Here is a 17,609-nt window from a genome sequence, read left to right on the forward strand (position 1 = left end):
TCTGAAGATTTCTGCTCACCAACATTTTCACTATTACTCTGTAAATATATATTTTCTGGATTTCCTATTTTATCCCTAACATTTCTGTACAGGTTAGAGGTTAAAATTGGCCATCAAAAATAGCAATACAAATTGTCTAATGAGGCTCACTTTCAAACATGGGCTTACAGTAAAGTTTTCTCTATCATTTTTAGGATGGTGGACCTTGTGTCCTAGGGGTATCTGGGACACTAGCCTTTAAAAAGTCAGTGCAATTTTTTTAGGAAATTTAGTCAATGTGAGGTATCCCTGTGTAAGGGAAGCCATTTGTTCCTGATTTCAACAAAAACCTTTTCTTTGGAATTGTTCTACTATATGGTAGTTACCATTTCTCAGTAAACACTGGATACATAAATTCAGTTTAAACCTAGTTTTGAAGGACAATTGAAGCAAACTAAGGGTTCAAGATGACTTAAATGAGAAACAGAATCGCCTCTGAAATCAACATTTCCATTCACTCACAGGAAAAAAGGGAAAAAAATGAAAAAAACAAATTAATTTGACTGAGGACTGGTCTACAGATGCAACTGATGCCTTGTCTGTATGTCAGATACAGTAAGCAATTTGCAAAAATTGAGGTGTTTTCCTTGTTTTTTGTGCTCCAGATCCTTATTTGCATAGCTTGTTTCCTTGGGTTTTTTTGGGTTGGTTTCTAGTCAGTCCTGGGTGGTCAGTTTCATCATCCCTTATGACTTTGCTCAAATCTTCTCTGCTTGTAGTTATATACTGTACCATGTAGTAGAAGCACTGTACACAATAAAATTACCTTTGACTCTTACAAGAAGATCATCCTTCACCTGGTATTGCTTCCAAGTGAAGCCTTGTCTATATTGATATTTCTGTGTTTTCTCCCAGTTTATCTCATAACAAAGCAGGGTGGAATTGAATACATATTTTTCATGTGGTTAGAAATGAGATTTGAGATCAGTATCTGGATCCTGGGGCTTCTTTGGCCTTTTTGGATATTCTCTCCAAGACAAAGATGTTCCAGTGTTGAGTTAAAAATGATGATTTGAGAAATTCCCTAGACTGCTGCCATTTAGGGCAAATATTATTGTCTCTGTGATATGCTGGCTAATTTCCAGGAGTATTAAAAGCAGCATTGTATGGTCTCTGATATTGTCAGAGCCCTTTGGAAGCTTTCTAAATTGACTTAGAGGTTAATCAACCTTAGTTTTAGGGGGGAACTGCAGTGTCACTTGAGCGTAGAAGCCACAGACAGTTCTGGGCAGTGTTGCTAAACTTCTGAAAACCAAATCCACCGAGGTCATTGCCTGACAAGGGAAACAGCTCTGCTCATGGCTGTCTTATGGTCCTTTTCTTCGTCCATTTCAGCTGGGAAACAACCTGATATTTGATAGTCACTGCCCTGAAATCAACTTTGATAGTTTGGTTTTAGCTACAATGTCTGCTTTTCTTTCCTGATAAAACACAGCAAAAGCTCCTCCTCTCACCCTGCTTCCTGCTCTCCCCACACAGATTTTTATCTGATCGTCCCTGTTACAGCTCTTGGAGACTGAGGTTTAAGTTTCCCCTCTGCCTATGGAGGAGAACCTGTATCTGTAGTAAGAGAGCATGGTCATTTGATTGAGCTGCTGCTGCATTGGTCACTTGGAGTAATGCTGTCTCTGTCTTGCCTATTAAATCCTAACAGCTTTAATCAAGTGGGGAGGCTTGAAGCCAGGTCCTGTAGCCGAGGGGTTTTCCTGACTCCACAGGAGTGCACAGGAGATGGAGGGATTCAACCAGCAGGGTGCACAAGTAAATCTGGGTTTGCTCAGGCAGAGGAGGGATATCTCTGTGGATGCACTGTGAGCACATGGTCTTTAACTGCTGGCTTGGGGAAAAGAAAAAGCGGTCCTGACTTCACTGGGGTAACATAAACTGAGGGGCTGCCAGATTGAGGTGGGAGAGGAGTCTTGATTTGAGTCTGGATTGTTCTGCTAAGTTATCTATTAATATAACAGCAACATAAACACCAGTTTCAGACCTTTTGTGCATCAGCTTCCTTGACAGTTGTGTCTGAGGCTTGGACCCTGGCTGAGCTTCTTCTTCCTCTCTGAAAAAGCCTCCTGATGTGAAGATTGCCTTATCATGACAACCTCAACTCAACTGAGTGTTTGGAGACATTCTTTAGATGAGATAAGTTTCCTTTTTGCATGAAAAAAAAAAAAAGAAAGAAAAATGAGGAACATTGGTGCACTAAGGATTAATAGAAATTTTTCTTCTTAAACAGTTTTAAAGAGACTGCTACTATGTCTAGCTGCTCTGGTTTCAAGGAGAGAGGCAAACAATGCTTGTCAAACTTGACTCTGAAAAGACACTAGCTTTTTCTGTGGTGGTACTCCTCAGTTTCCATTGCACTGACTTGTCCTATTTTAAATTTGTAATGAAAGAAAAAATTCTAAAGCTGGTAATCATGCTCCTTCCTTGTATAAAAACACATCTTGTTTTTATCATCAGTAACCTGCACTACACAAGAGCTCTGACACATACATTTCAGGATAGATTAGGAATTGCCTGCTCCATTTGCATAACATTAAAATCACTGTCTAGATACACAAAATAAAATGAATACCTTCCTGATTCTCTAGTATGGGCTTGCATAAAAACGATTTCACCCTTTTTTTTTCCCATGAAAGCAACAGCCCCTTTCTTTATTTAGTAGATTGGGTGAGTAGGATTTGATAGCTGAGTGAGGGGATACCTATGTAATTCATTTTTCTTGAACAGCATGCTTACTGCATTTAAAAAAATATGGGGTACGGGCAGGGGGGAAGCGTTGCAAAAAAGCATATGGAGAATGTGACAGGCTGGCAATATCTGAGTCCCCATCATTCCTTGCAGCTGCCAGAAGCCAACCGCTCATCTTTCCAAACCACAGGCTCATGCTGGTAATGATATGATTTCCTCTATCTTGTGTTTTGTGTTTGTGCTCCAAGAAAAGCAACCCCCTCAAAACTCTACACACTCAGTTAATCAAGATAGCATTGGCTTCTCTCATCCTACTGTAGTGATTCTTGCAGTGGTGGGACAAGGATCTGGGGGCTTCATCTTCTGTCCCAAGCAGTGTTCACTGTCATTCATGTTTTTCTTGATTGCCTTGAGCTTTGTCCTCTTTCTGATTACTAAGTAGCACCTCACCAACTGAAAAAAAAAAGGAAAGGGACTTCATATAATTTGGTTTCATACTAGTATAAAATGTTTATTATTTCACTTTCTTGAGAAGGTAATCTGCATATTACAAGAAAAAAAATGTAAAGTCAAGATTTTTTTTTCTTGTTGTTGCATTTATCATCACTGTTCTGTATTGAGGTCTTTTAAAATCCTGGCTCTGTCAATAAGTGTTGGAAATAATTGATATCTTACAAAGAGAAGGAAGGCTACATTGGTGCTGAAAGTACTCATGTTCACTGATTTCTTATGATGGGAAATAACTTCCAGTTTATTCTTCAAACAGCCATCTTATAGTTCACATGAAGCCTTCCCCGCTATATTACAAGTATAAATGTCGGTCTTTCTATGCCTATTAAGAACAGGCTTTTGTTTTTAACTTTAAGAAACCTTAATTCTCGTTTACTCAAGGCCAGAGAATGAAAACTTCAAAACAAAAAAAGAAATGGTAGACTGGGAGGTGTTCCCAGTGAGGAGCAACATGGGTGAGAGCAAAGATTCGTGTTTGGAAAATAAATTGTTTCTTTTGGTAGAGGGAAGTTGCAAAGGCCCATTGAATATCAGAGCTTACATTTTGATAGGCAGTAAAGGTCTTACATTTTGATAGGTCAGAAAGGTCTCAAAAAAACCCCTCAGATTCATTTGTTTTAAGCGATGGAATGAATTGTGGATGAAGGTATCTAGGAAAAGATTCTCCTTGCTTAAAGGGGTAGGCAAACAAAATGAACCCTCTATCCATATTCTGAATGATCATGACTGGAGCTTGTCATGATGAAAAATAATTTATGAGAAAGAATACTGCAGCAATCAAGATACAAGGGGATGAGAACACAGAGTTAGCTGTTAACTGTTGGATGTATAGAAATAGTTCTCAAGTGTTTGAAATAGTCTGAATGTGAAAAACATGAGAGAGTTCTGAGTTCAGGATGGGGATTTGGGGTGACAATGTGAGAAAAGAAGCAGGATGCTGATTTTGCATACTATTATTCAGAAGGAGGTAGTGGTCAGAACCCAAGGGAGAGAAGTGATATCTGGTTTGGCACTGTTGAACTTGGGCTTAGAGAAGTATTCTCAAAGGCATGTTAGAGAAGGTTGAATTTTCAGTTTGAACAGAAAATTACAGAAACCAGACAGTCTGTCAGTATGGAATTGCTAGCTAAAACATTAATTGGAAAAGTACCTTACATCGTCTTATTTTGGAGAAGTGTGGGATGAAGAGGTCTAGGACAGATCCCAGAAGCCTGCCCAAGAAAAAGGTTAAAGAGCAAGTGGAACTTCCAAAGATCATAATGAAACTAGGAGGAGAACCTAAAGTCAGCACTGGTTTTGAAGCCATCAAGACAAAGGGAGATAATGTTAAAGAATGCAGACAGGGCAAGAAGGAAAAGTATAACAAATTCTGGCTGTTAAATTGGCTGTAAAGTGATCATTAGAGATTTTGACCAGAACAGCTGGGGGTGGTGAGAACGATATCTCTATATCCTTGCCCATACTGATTATACTTCACAGGCATCTGGCTTGGCTACTGTGTAAGACAGAATATTGGGTTAGATGGTCCTCTGATCTGACCAAGTTCAGCTGTTCCCAATTTCAGTGGAGAAAAAGGTGCAGAAACTAGATTAGACACTCTTAGGGTGGAAATGGAATACAGGAAATCTTATCAGTGCTTGCAGACAGTCCACTCAATGTGTTCAGATACAAAGGGGAAATGTAGGAGGTAACTAGCCAGGCAAGGGAAGTCAAGAACGGGAGAGCCTGCTGTAGAATTGGCATGGGAACAGGGGAGATGGATTAGCATTAGTAATGAAGGGAGTAAGAATGGGTGTGAGGGAGATTGAAGGAAGATTTGATGGACAGAGTTACTGGGGACACTGGAAGAATTAGAGGAAAATAATTGCAAAATTCCTGTGCCTGTGGGAGTGGTGAAGGGAAGTAGCAGGACACGTAGGAAGAAAAGTGGTCTGTTGGGAGTTCAGAGGTCACACCAAGCCAACATGCCATTGTTACACCTTTGCAAATTATGAACAGAAGTGACAGTGAAGTAAAATTGAAGCCATCTGATATTAAATTATTAATATAAGGATGCAATAGAAGCATTTTTGTGCACACACAGCTTGCAGTACTTTGGTCAGACAGCTGTATGCAATGCTGACCAAGTGCTACAGTTGCCTCTGAAAGAGTAAAGAAAGCACAATTCTCTCAGTATTTTGGATTTACGTTTGGGGCTGCCAAATGTGTGCCTCTTCCACTAGGGGCTGCTGGATAGGTCCCTGTTCCTACACTGCATCAGCAGCAGCCAACTCTCCCCCACTCAACCTCCACCTCCCTTGTCAGTGGGAGACTGGGTGTGTAGATTGCTTAGCCCTAAGTAGTCTCACATAGAGCCCAGAAATCCAATGTATAAAATGGGTTGGCTGGAAGGTGTGCATTATACTTAGCAATTCCCTGGAAAAAGTATTTTTGGAGACTATTCTTCCCAAATGGTCTAATTGAATTTTGCAAGTCCATGCCACTGGATACTGGCTTTCCTCTAGGCAGTCTGAAAATTCCATCCTGGCCAAAATAGCAACCTTCTGGCAAATTAGTCCTAACAAAAGTGCCTTAATTTGCCACAGAACAGTCAATTTAAACTACTTAAAATACACTGAGAACTTAACTCACTTGACGGATACAAATGTCAATATGTAGTGGTATAAATGTATCTGATAAACTGGAAGATATTTTCACCTAGCAATACTGGAGATTGGAAATAGAGGTTCCTCCTCAAAAGCCAAGCTCAGCAGACAGGTTCTGACTTTGCTTAACTATTTCTGCAGAGGACAGAAATGAGAACCCTCACTACAGTTCTTTAGAGTGTGCAAGTAGCATTTTATTACATTATTCCATTATGCATTTATTCATAAGATAAATTAAAGGCTGTGCATGTTCATGGTTTTTTTTCTTGCTTTGCCTTAATGCAGTTAATAATCTGAAGTTACTTGTTTTTTGTAAAGCATTTCTATTCTTAAATTTTTAAATATGACAATGCTTCTAATATTTCTTCATGTTCTGAATTCTTAATGGAAGGAGGGGCACTGAGAGAGTACCCATAAAGGGGGTTCATTTGTCCAGTTTTGTATATTTAAATAGCATTCTTAACTTTATTTCCTGATTAATTTTTCCTTGCAATATTACCATTTTCAGTCTGAGATCTACAAGAAAAAATCTCTCTTACAGTAGACCAAACTAGCACTTTTATAGCTACCTAGTTTGCCTTTTTGCTTTACTGAAGTGTGGAATCTAGTTATGTTTGGGATTTGAGTGTTTTGATTAAATTCTTGGGGTTTTTTTTTTGGTTTTTTTTTTTTGTTTTTTTTTTTTTAACTAATACTAACCTGTAGTGGCAACCACAAGAACAACAAAGTCAGGAAAAGCTTTTTTTAGCAAATAATTTCTACAAGTATTTCTAAAATAGAGGAAAAAATATGAAACTGCAGATTCTGAAACTGCTGTAGTTCTGAAATAATGGTCAAATTCTCATCTCCTCTCTTATTTCAAAGTCAGGCTCTCCATTGCAACCATCAATTGCAAGCAACAGTTAAGACACAGAGCTTGAAGATCACAAAACAGGTCCCAGGATTCCCTGGAAATTTGTAGCTATTGTTCAGACATACACACAGAGAAATACTCCAAGAAGTTAAAAATAACAAAAAAGCAGATAAATTAATGTGGAATATTGACTGCTTCAGCTGAATTCAGTAAGCACCATTGTTCACTGACTAAAAAACTGGGTCATATACGTGGATGTGTACAATACTGGCTCAGCAGATGTGAGTGATAGTATTTTTTGAACCTCATATGCAGCACTTTACATGTTCAGTCTGGGTTTTATTTTTTAGAACCCTGAGCCCTACAACTGTTGGAGCTAAGCAAGAAAAATGTTCTCATTTGCTATATACCCAATTTTATCCAATTATGAGACAAACTTTTCCTCTATGTAAGAATAAGTACTTATTGATTTAAGAAGAAACAGGCATATTGATCCAAAGGAAAAATACACTGTACATGTTGATCAATATTTACCTTGCAGGACAAAACATCCTGGTATTCACTTCAAGGCATCAATATATACATATTACTGGGTGTTTGTGTCATTAAGTCAGGTAACTGGGCTAGATCTCCATCTAACAGCATAAACTCTCTTAATGATTATTTTTCTAGTCAAATATTAGTCTCTAAAGGGAAGAAGGAGTTAGAGAACCAGAAAAAAGAATAATTGTTCACCTCCCTTGAGATAAAGAATACTTTTCATTAAACTCAGCTGATGCCTATCAAGAGACACTAGACTGATTATATAATATAAGCAGTGAGAAATACTCCAAATTCCTCCTAAAAGTATTTACCTATGTGGAGGTAAAATTGGCAATCTAAGCATAGATGTTTGAAGATATTTAGGTGCCTAGTTTATGATTAGTTTGATATCAATTAGCTTGTACCAAAAGGAGTTGTTTCCTTTTAATTTCTAAGGATGGGACACATCTCAGTTCACAGAATTCCTTTAAAAATTCTTTGCTATCCAGGGCTCCTCTCTTTTTCAGCCCTGCTGCAGGCCAGGGGCTTCTTCTGTTGAATTCATTGACATAGAGTTAAGCATAAATTATACAAAGATAAACTAATTATAGTGTAATGGAGCAGTCATGGTACACATTTTTTTTCTCTGACATTTCTTTTCTGTCTCATAATAGCTCTAACAGCGGGTTAATCATTTTTATTTAAATGTTTTCTTTATGGTTAATTTCACCCTAATATCACCCATCTCCATCTTGAGTCTCCTGAGGCACCCTCTATAAAGGACACACCCAGGGAAAGGGCAGGCATGGGACAAAGAGCTGCTGTGACAGTCATACCTTTAGTATGTATTCTCAATAGGATCAGCATCATAATTACAATGTCTAATACATGTTTCTTCAGACTTGAATAAATAAGATGACCCTCCCTTCAAAAAGTCTTTATCATAGCTTCATCTTAGGAATAGGCTTGAAAGCTGTGGATCCTTTCAGCATGGCTTTGCCCAGGGGAGGCCCTTCCGAGACCTGCCTGTAGCTGAAATTCATGTATAAATTCTCATCACCTTGTGTCTCATCCTTGTCAGAGACAAACCTGTCCTCTCCTGTTCATGTGCATTCAAAATTCTGGGAACATCGCTGCCTTAGCACATGGTTTGGGGAGTTTTTATCCACTCCAGGCTCTCCATCTTCAGTTTAATCTAATACTTATTTACTGTACTTCTGCTGGAAGAGTCTTGTGTCCCTGACCACTCTTTCCAGCCTGCTCATTCTCTTTTCAGATCCAAATTTTATTCTTGGAGGGCTGGAAAGGATGTATCTGTATGTTCTACCCCAGATAATTCATTTTCTCCTTTGAACCTGTTTTTATCTGTGGGATAAGAGAAACTATACAAATAATACAAAACCTGATAGCAACTACAGTGAGGCTGCACTTCAGTCCCTGGCCTATTTATTTGCTTGATAGGATCTCACCTCTTCCTTGAGTTCCCTGAGCTGTGTGTAGCTGTTGGTTATCTGTTGTCTGACTAAATATAGGTCATGAACTGTTTGCACACTGCCTCACACGTGATGGGCTCCTAGACTCTGAATGGCATCTGCATTTTGTATTGGCATTCAGGTAATTCAAATAACAAATAAAATAATCAATAATCTGAAGTACAGATTTTTAGTAGCCCAGGTGTAAAATATTGCTTATCTGCCAAACAGGCATCCCTTTACCTAGATGAAGGGAAGAGATACAATGTTCCCTACCTCTGCTGTGCATCCACTGGAGTAAGCAGCTGTTCACTGGGAGTCAGCCAGCTGTGCTGCTATCTTCAAGCTACCATCAGTGTTTACATGGCATGGCATTGGTAGGGAGGGGAAGCTGCAGGCATGTCTTCTGTGAGCTGCTGCCCCTTGTCAGACAGATCCAGTTCCAGCCAGCCAGAGCCAAGGCCATCAGCAGTGCTGGTGGCAGCTCTGGGGAATTGTATGTAAGAAAGCTGTGCTGCAGCTGCAAGCAAATGTGAGAGAAGGAGCAAATACCAAGACCAATGTGAACAAGGAAGAAGAGGTGCTCCAGGTGCTGGAGCAGAGGTTCCCCAACAGCCCAGGGAGAAGACCATGGCAAAGCAGGTTATGCCTTGAAGCCCACAGAGTATCTCAGTGGAGCAGATATCCACCCTGAAGATCAAGGAGGACCCTATGCCACAACAGGTGAATGTGCCCCAAAGAAGTTGCATCTCATGGAGAGATCATGCTGAATCAGTTCCTGGCAGGATATGAAATGCAGTCCAGGGAGAGGAGCACACACGGGAGCAGGTTTTCTGACAGGAATTTTGACCCCATGGGGTAACGAACCTGGTATAATCGACTCCTGAAAGACTGCAAACCATGGGAAGGATCCATGTTGGAGCAGTACATGAAGTCCCTCCCATGAGAGGGACTCCATGGAGCAGGGGAACAGTGTGATGAAAAAGGTGTGGAAAAAATGAAGTGTTATGAGCTGACCACAAACCTCATTCCTCAAACTTCTGCAGCACTCAGGGGGGAGGACACAGAAAAATCAGAACTGAAGCTGAGCCTAGGAAGAAAGCAATGGAGGGAGGTGGATTTTAGGGTTTTTTTGTTGTTGTTTGGTTTTTTGTTTGTTTGTTTTGTATTTTTCCTATTCTTCTCTGTTGTTAATTGGCTATAAAATAAATTCATTTCCCCACGCTGAGTCTCTTTCCCCATCATGGTAGTCAGTGAGTGAGCTCTGGGTCCTTACCTTGACCCATGACTTTTTTCTTGGTATTTTCTCCCCCTGTCCTGCTGAGGAAGGGGAGCCAGGGACTGTCTTGGTGATCACCTGGCAGCCAGCCAAGGTTAATCCATCTCAAGCTCACAGCTGGCTTGTCATCTGGCCAGCTCAATGTGAAGGCAGAGAAGGTTCGGCCTGCCCTGCAGATATGCCCTTATAATGGATTCCTTTACCACACTTTCTGAAATTCTCAAAATGTTTATGGTGTCCTCTGAATACCCTTGTGAAATAAAGAAGTGTTAACATTGCCATTTTCTCCAAGGAACTGTGGCACAAAGACACTGAATGGTTCACTTAAAACTGCAGAGTGAATTCTATCCAATCTTCTTGCTTGGAATGCAGCAGTGGTCTCCAGAGCTTGCTTTATCTCCGTTAGCAATAGAAGACATCTACCCCTTGGATTCCTTAACAGAAACTCTTAACTGCTATTAAATATTAAAGGTTTTAACAAGTGATAGAGATCACAATGGTACTCGTACCACAGTGGCACTCTGATCACATACATACTTGCCATCACTAGCTATAAAGAAAATAATCCAGAGAGATATACATTCTCAGCTATATTGAAATACTTTGGAATAGGAAGCCATGAAAATAAGCTTACTTAAAATGGGTTTGTTTTTCTAGCCTCAAGATATTTCTCATAAGTGCAGCAAGTATCAGAAGTTATAATTAATCTCTAACTATGCACAAGAGCAGTATCCTGAGCCAGGTGGGGCCTGTAGAAGATGGCAGATCTCATGGACACCAGACTTTCTAGGGCCAAATGAGTGTACTTATAAAGCTGAATTAAACTTTTTAATACAAATGTTCAGTGAAAACAAATCTGTCACAGAATGAGTACGAGATCCACTAAAAGGTGAATTCTTGCCATTTTTGGACAGTTCAGAAACAACCATATATGATTCACATAATCAAATAAAACAATTGAATATTGAAACAGCAGGCAATGCAATTGTTCAGATTCTCACTAAATATATATCAGTAGTAAGTTAACTTAAAAAAATTAGGATTTGTCACTGAAGATTTTGTGAGCAGTGATGTTGAATCAATCCTTCAAATATTAGCAGTGCTGTTAATAGTTTACTCTTTCTGAAAACTGAGAGTAACATACTTCTGAATCTTTCTAATCTGACTTCATTGGAGATCTGTGGCTTGAAAAAAGTAGACAAGAGACCTTAAAAGATGGATTTAAAAGAAAATGAAAAAGTAAACCTCTATGATCAGTACGTCAGTTCATTAACACAACTCTTCATTGCTTTCTGTTTCTTAGTAGAGATCACTGAAATTACAGCAGAGTTGTATCATTTCACCTTTGCCAGAAAATCCACCAGATTTTTTAAGATTTTTTATCTGTCCATATAAATTTTTAGGGGGTAATCATAAGAGTAGTTGAGCAAGAAAGTGAAGTGTCCATTTGGCAACCAACTACCATTCTTCCTAATTAAGCCAAGATTAAAGCCATGCAAAAATGGACTTATATCTTTTTCCTACTTCCAGTTACCTTCTCATGTAGGTATAATTTTGGCAGTAGTCCCTCAAGAGAAATGTTAGTCAGCCCTTACACAATTCTATTAGTGGAGAAATGCCTGATTAACAATGCTGTTCTTGTAATAGATCCAGTGTTTGACTAGGTTCAGAAACATCTTCATCTCTGCCTGGGTAGTACAAAAGTCATAAACACTGTGATCTTCATCTTGTAAACAGACAGCTCTAGCACCTCCATGTAATATATGTTAAAAAAAAAACGGGCAAAAAATATACAAACCAAACAATTTGATCCTCAGATGCAATGGATGGCCAAAGGAACTGTGTGATAAACCCTCTTAATTCAGCTCCTTTTGTATAGATTACTTTTACCACACTTTTCTGAGAAGAAAATTAGTTGAGAAATTTAAACTGAAGTACAGCCTTAATGGTACAAGTTTGGAAGGGATCAGTAAGAGAAAAGTTAACAAGAGAGAACATTTTTCTTTTTAAATTTGTATGTATATTTAATGGTCTCTGAAAAACAGATTATTGCCTTGTTCTTATCCCAGGCTCTTTAGATCATCTCATCCACCCCCATTCCTGAAGAAGGGTCAGCCAGAGCAGGTTGCCCAGGAACAAATCCAGCTGGGTTTTGAGTATCTGTACAGTTGGAGACTCCACAACCTCTCTGGTAAACGTGTTCAAATGTTTGAACACTTAGAGTAAAAAAAGCACTTCTTTGCTTTCAGGTGAAATTTCCTTCACCCCTTTTCTCTTGTCCTAGCAGTGAGAACTATTGAGGAGAACCTGCCTGCTTCTTCTCCCTTTTTTCCCATCATGTATTTAGATATGAAGATCCCTTTGGGCTGTCTATTTCTGAGGCTGGACAGCCCCAGCTCTGCCAGTCTTTCCTCTTAGGAGAGGTGTTCTAGCCCCTTCATTGTCTTTCTTGCCCTGGGTTGGACACTGCATGTTTTCCCTCCTGTCTGATTGAAGAGTTCTGGAAACCTTGCAGATACATACTAGAAACATACTACTAGGTACATACTCTGCATAAATTACTGGGGTCCTGTTCTGAGGCATTTTAAGAAAAAGAAATATCAAATCATTTTACGTTTGTAATTCTGAACAAAGCACTTCTGTTCTTAGTTTTGTTAGAAATCAAGAGTAATTATTGCACTTCAGTAGCTGTTTCCAGATGTAAATGGATGTTGAATTTTGAATATGTAAAGTTAGTTGTAAAAAAAGAAGCATAAACTAAACTTTTCATTTAAAATAGCTGAAGCAGCAAAATTTTGTCCATAGGCCATAGGGAGTATTTCAAAACAGAGAGACTGAATTTTGGTTTCAGTTACATTTCAGTTACATGCCATGTTTCTATATGCAAAGTCATTGCTGGGTAGTCTTCAAAGCAAAAAGTGTCACTCTTGCAAGCCTAGTTTTATCCTAGCTGAGGGTGCTGTTGGTGACAGCAGTGTCTCAGTACTCTGTAGTCAGAACTTTCCCATTGTAGAAAGGAGTTGTGTCCTGCTCCCTTCCTTTGACACCAAGGTATTACTGTATGTAACCAAGTCCCTGACAAAACTGATTAGCCTGTCATCAAGAATGCCCTGTCTTGCTCAACAGACTGGGCAATTCATGTTGCCTGGGAAGCCAACAGCTTGTGATAAAGTGACACCTATTATCCAGCACCTCTGTGCACTGCCTAAAGATAAACAGCAATAACTATAGTGTGTCAATCCTGTGAAATGAAGTGGTGGTGTGCCTGGTTGCTATCTCCATCATACTTGTCCTGTAGGCAGACCCAAAGGCCAATTGTTCTTCCAACAGGTTCTTCAGGTTACAAAAGCCATCTGAGTGAAAATGCCAGAGATCAATCAGCAAAACAAGGAAATAACAAGTCGGATGTGAATGAGGTTTCCTGAATTTGTCCTGAATTTGTTCTTAGCTTTGGTCCAGATGCAGCTATGAGCAGAAAGTTTTAGAAAGGATGCTTTTCAAACAGTGATATGACAGAATGTGTGGGACTGATGATGTCTCTGGTATGTCCCTTCCCAAGTGTTTTGTGCATGTGTAAATGGATGTGTGCTTATGCACACCCATAACCAGAGCATTTGATTATACTGAAATTATAAATACATGAAAACTTGAGATTGTCCTGGCTGAAGAGAAATTGTGATTCAGCTTCATGGTTACACATCAGTCAATGAACAGTCATACAATATGGACCTCTCCTTGATGCCAGAAGTGTCTGTAGTCATATTCAGCCTACTACATTTCCATAATATAAAATATTCTTCTATATTAAAGAAAAAAAAGAAGAAAACAAACAAAAAAATCCATAAACAAACCCCCTTCTCTTCCCATACACTATTCCTAAAAAGGGAAGAAGTTAACAAAACCACTGATGACAAGCTGTTATTCACTTTCACCTACACACAGATTAAAATCTCACATAGCTGATCATGTCATCCACGTTTCCTTGCATTGTTACAGCAATTACTTATCTCATGTTGGTGTTAGTGTCTATAAGGCATTAAGACATTCTCTGGCCTCTCAGTAAGCAGCTCGCAAAGAAAGAGTGGAAGAGGCTGAAGTGCAGAAACCATATGAGGGGAGCTTTTGAATCTTACACAGGTGACTAAACAGTAGTATGGTAGAAATTAGTGGAAAAATACACAGCCTGGAGAGAGAAAGGGACTTGTAGTTGAGTTCAGAGAGGTCAGCTGGTGGAAGAAGTTATGTGGGGAAAAAAGTCTGAAATGCTTATACATAAATGAGATACTTGCATTATAGGAGAGATCAAGTAAAGGACAATGGGAAGCCAGCGTAAATTGGGGGAAAGGTGAGTAAGTATGTGGTAACAGTGCCTGAGGAGTCAGCACAGCAAGGCAGAGAGGAAAACTACATGAACAGATTGATGAGAAAGAAAGAAGATCTTGGTGGGGATATTTTCTATTTATATGTCCGTAGCACAGGTGGTATTTCCCGTGATGTGTAAGGAGAGGAAAATGTGGAATTTTGAGATGCTTTTGAGATAAAAGCATTAGAGCTCTGCTGAGAGGTCAGAGTTCTTTTCTAAAGCTAAAAATCTGAGACTACAGTTTAATGGATCAAATGTTTTATTCTAAACAAAAGTATATTAAATGTTAGACATTATGTGCAATTGGAGCAGTGATCGGTATTTCCTAAGTAATATTCAAATACCTGCCAATCAACTACTTCGTGTGAGGTCCATGATATTTTTAAGCATTTCTGGCACTCCAAACTATGAAGAGCCCTCTGAGAGAAGAATAGTCCAGTGGGGGATTTCTCAGGGTGAGGGAACTAGTTACGACAAGGACTGTGAAATGAGCTGGTCACACTTAGCATTATAGTAGAAAGCATGGTTCATGGGAGATTTCTGACTGTAGAATTCAACATCCATTACCCTTTTGTACCTCTGAAAAATCACCATGCTTCTTTTAAATCTTCACCATCCTCATCTTGATCAGAAATTCTGTATTCCAAACTGAATGAGAACTTCCCACCCAACCAGTTCAGGATCCCACAAGCAAACCCTCTGAAAAATTAGAACTAAAATAAAAATTTTGTGACAGAAAGCCAAGAGAAACACCTGCCTGGCACACTTCAGCTGTTGCACATAATATGCATGCTCTGTTCTTTACACTTTTTTATTGATTCTCAATTTGCAAATCTTTTCTGTTGTACTTTTATATTTAATCATCAGCACCTGCCTGGTAATGGACTGAAGCAGCATGATTGTAGCATGCTGTCCATTTTGAGGATTCAGGTTGGTAAGACTGCTGCAGGAAAGCAATAAATGGGAAGTGGTAGTACACAGCAGTAGAAACACAGTAGCTCCTGCAATACAAATTACCATTTGCATTTAAAAATAAATCTGAAAGAAACCATTCATTGTGCAGTCTTGTTAGATGCTTCCCACAATAAATCTAGCAATGGAAAAGCCTCTTTGGCAGATATCAACTGCTGTAAGACTTAGCTGGCAGTGAATTAGACAACTCTAAGGCCACTCTTTTTTTTTTTCCCTCTACATTGCTCTCCCTTTACAGCCCACTTTGGCTCATCCTAAATTCCCAGTAATGTCACTGGAAATACCGCAAGGGGAGGATTGTAGAATCTGACTCCTCAGGCAAGTACCTGAGTGTGCATCTGCAAGTATCCCTCAACAGATCTCTTTGAAGAAGCTCTGGGCTTGGGGCACGTCACTGGGACAGTGAAGGTCTCTTCACACAGGCCACTGCTGCTCGCCCAGCAAGGAGCTTCCTGCACCTGAGAGAGCCTGGGACCAGTGAGCTCAGTGCTGCCGTGGCTGTGCTGCTGGTCACTCTCCAGGGTGCCGGTGGTAAAAGGATTTTTCACAACATCTACTGAGTATAGAGAGCTCCTACGAGCTGTTAACAAACCTAAACAGAGTGAATAACAGAAGATCACATCTCACAAGATTCAACCTTAACAGGCTCAGCTCACACATGTCTAGCAACTTAATTTTGACCTCAAAACTTTGTCAAGTATTTAATGGGACATGGCTTGTGCAGTGTAAAATCTGCCTTTAAAAATATATGCCAATCAATTCCCCCTTGGTGTGCTGGAGCAGAGGCCCTGTGGCAGCTGGAGCACAGGAGAGCAGCAAACAGCTCCTGAGAGCTATTCCCCAGTGGAGTGTCAGTCCTTTTTCTTTGAAACATCCAAATGCATCCATATCTGTGGAAAGTTGCTGAGTTCCCTTGAGTTAACCAGCTTCTGCTTTTGAAGGTGTCTGGTGAAGCTCTTCTTGCCTGTATTACTGGTCCTGCTGAGGATGAGCTCTTTGTGATTTGCTGGAGAAAAGTACTAACTGCAAGGCACATGGTGGCACCTTTCTCTGGATCTTTTGTAAATCTCTTTCTTTCTTTTTACTGCCTGGGAGTGCCAGGTGTTCTACTCATCAAATGCTCTTGATTCCCTGTATGCAAACCTGCTGGAAGACATGGGGTTCTTCCGGAATAAATATGAGAATTTGCCTCTGAGTTTCAACCCTACCAGATCCATAAAGTCTATTTATAGGTTACAACAAAAGGAGGGTTCTGCATCTCTTTAGAGATGCAGTGTGAAAAATGTGAAAAATCAAAAAATTGAGAAGCCCCAGGTCTCATCTCACACATACCCAGATACTATCCCAGTTTGTGAAGCACAAAACAGTCACATCTGCAGAGCTTCTCTGAGGGAAGGAGTGCCTGAAATAAATCTCCGGGTACAGTCTTACTATTTCTGTTCTTAAAAAAAGTCCAACTTACCCTCAGAGACCTAATTTTGTTCTATAGGACAAACTTTTAGGAAGTAGTAAACAGTTTCTGTTTCAAAAAACTTGCATTCTAAGCTCCTGATCTTTCCAATGCCTACTTGCTTAGCTTTTTTTTTTTTTTTTTAAATCCATGAAATTATACACATGCATAAAGCTATGCCTAAACTTTTGTCATATGAGAGCAAAGATAAAGGTAGGATGTGAGAAAGGAAGTATTTTTTATCCACATCTTGAGGATGAGGAACTGAAGCACAGCAAAAAATTAGATCCTCATCCTCCACAGAGTGTAAATGTGCTTAATTCTTAAGCATGAGTAATTTCCATCAGGTTTGACATGCCCTCCGGACTGAAGAGTTAGGTCTGGGTTTCAGTTACTGTCTCTGCCACCGATTTTAAGTAAGTTATTTAAGTTCTGCTGCGGCGGTTAAATTCAAGTGCACAAAAAGCGCGGGACGCGTTTTGCACGGGATGGGAAAGACTAGGTTGAAGTAAAGAAGGATGATCTGACCCCTTTGCTCGGGAGGTGGATGCCTGCAGCTGACGGTCTGTGACTCTGGGCCCTATCGCTGTGCCTGGTAGCTGCCTGCCGTGCGGGCACACCCGAGTCCCGGCACCGCATGAGTCCGGCCCCGGGAGCCTCCGTGGGGCGGCGCGGAGCTCGGCCCCTCTCCCGCGCTTCCAGCTGCGCGCAGCCGGCGGGGCGCCCCGGGAACAGGTAAGCAGGTGAATGTCCCTCCGTCCCGAGGGCCGCCGCTCCCCCGCCGCCGTCCCGAGCCCCGGCGGGGCGGGG

General features: G+C 40.2%; 1 protein-coding gene across 1 annotated transcript in view; it reads left to right on the forward strand.

Annotated features, from left to right (window-relative positions):
• Positions 1–17,454: 17,454 nt before the first annotated feature.
• The window catches only part of IKZF1 (IKAROS family zinc finger 1), a 69,044-nt gene continuing 68,889 nt past the window's right edge, over positions 17,455–17,609 (forward strand). The window contains exon 1 of the mRNA XM_071454765.1: positions 17,455–17,534. The gene's annotated coding sequence lies outside the window, so the exon portion shown is untranslated. The remainder of the gene's footprint in view (positions 17,535–17,609) is intronic.

This window comes from Agelaius tricolor, unplaced genomic scaffold, assembly GCF_023055355.1.
Source record: "Agelaius tricolor isolate 1412-34295 unplaced genomic scaffold, bAgeTri1.0.p SCAF_2, whole genome shotgun sequence".
Lineage (NCBI taxonomy): Eukaryota > Metazoa > Chordata > Aves > Passeriformes > Icteridae > Agelaius > Agelaius tricolor.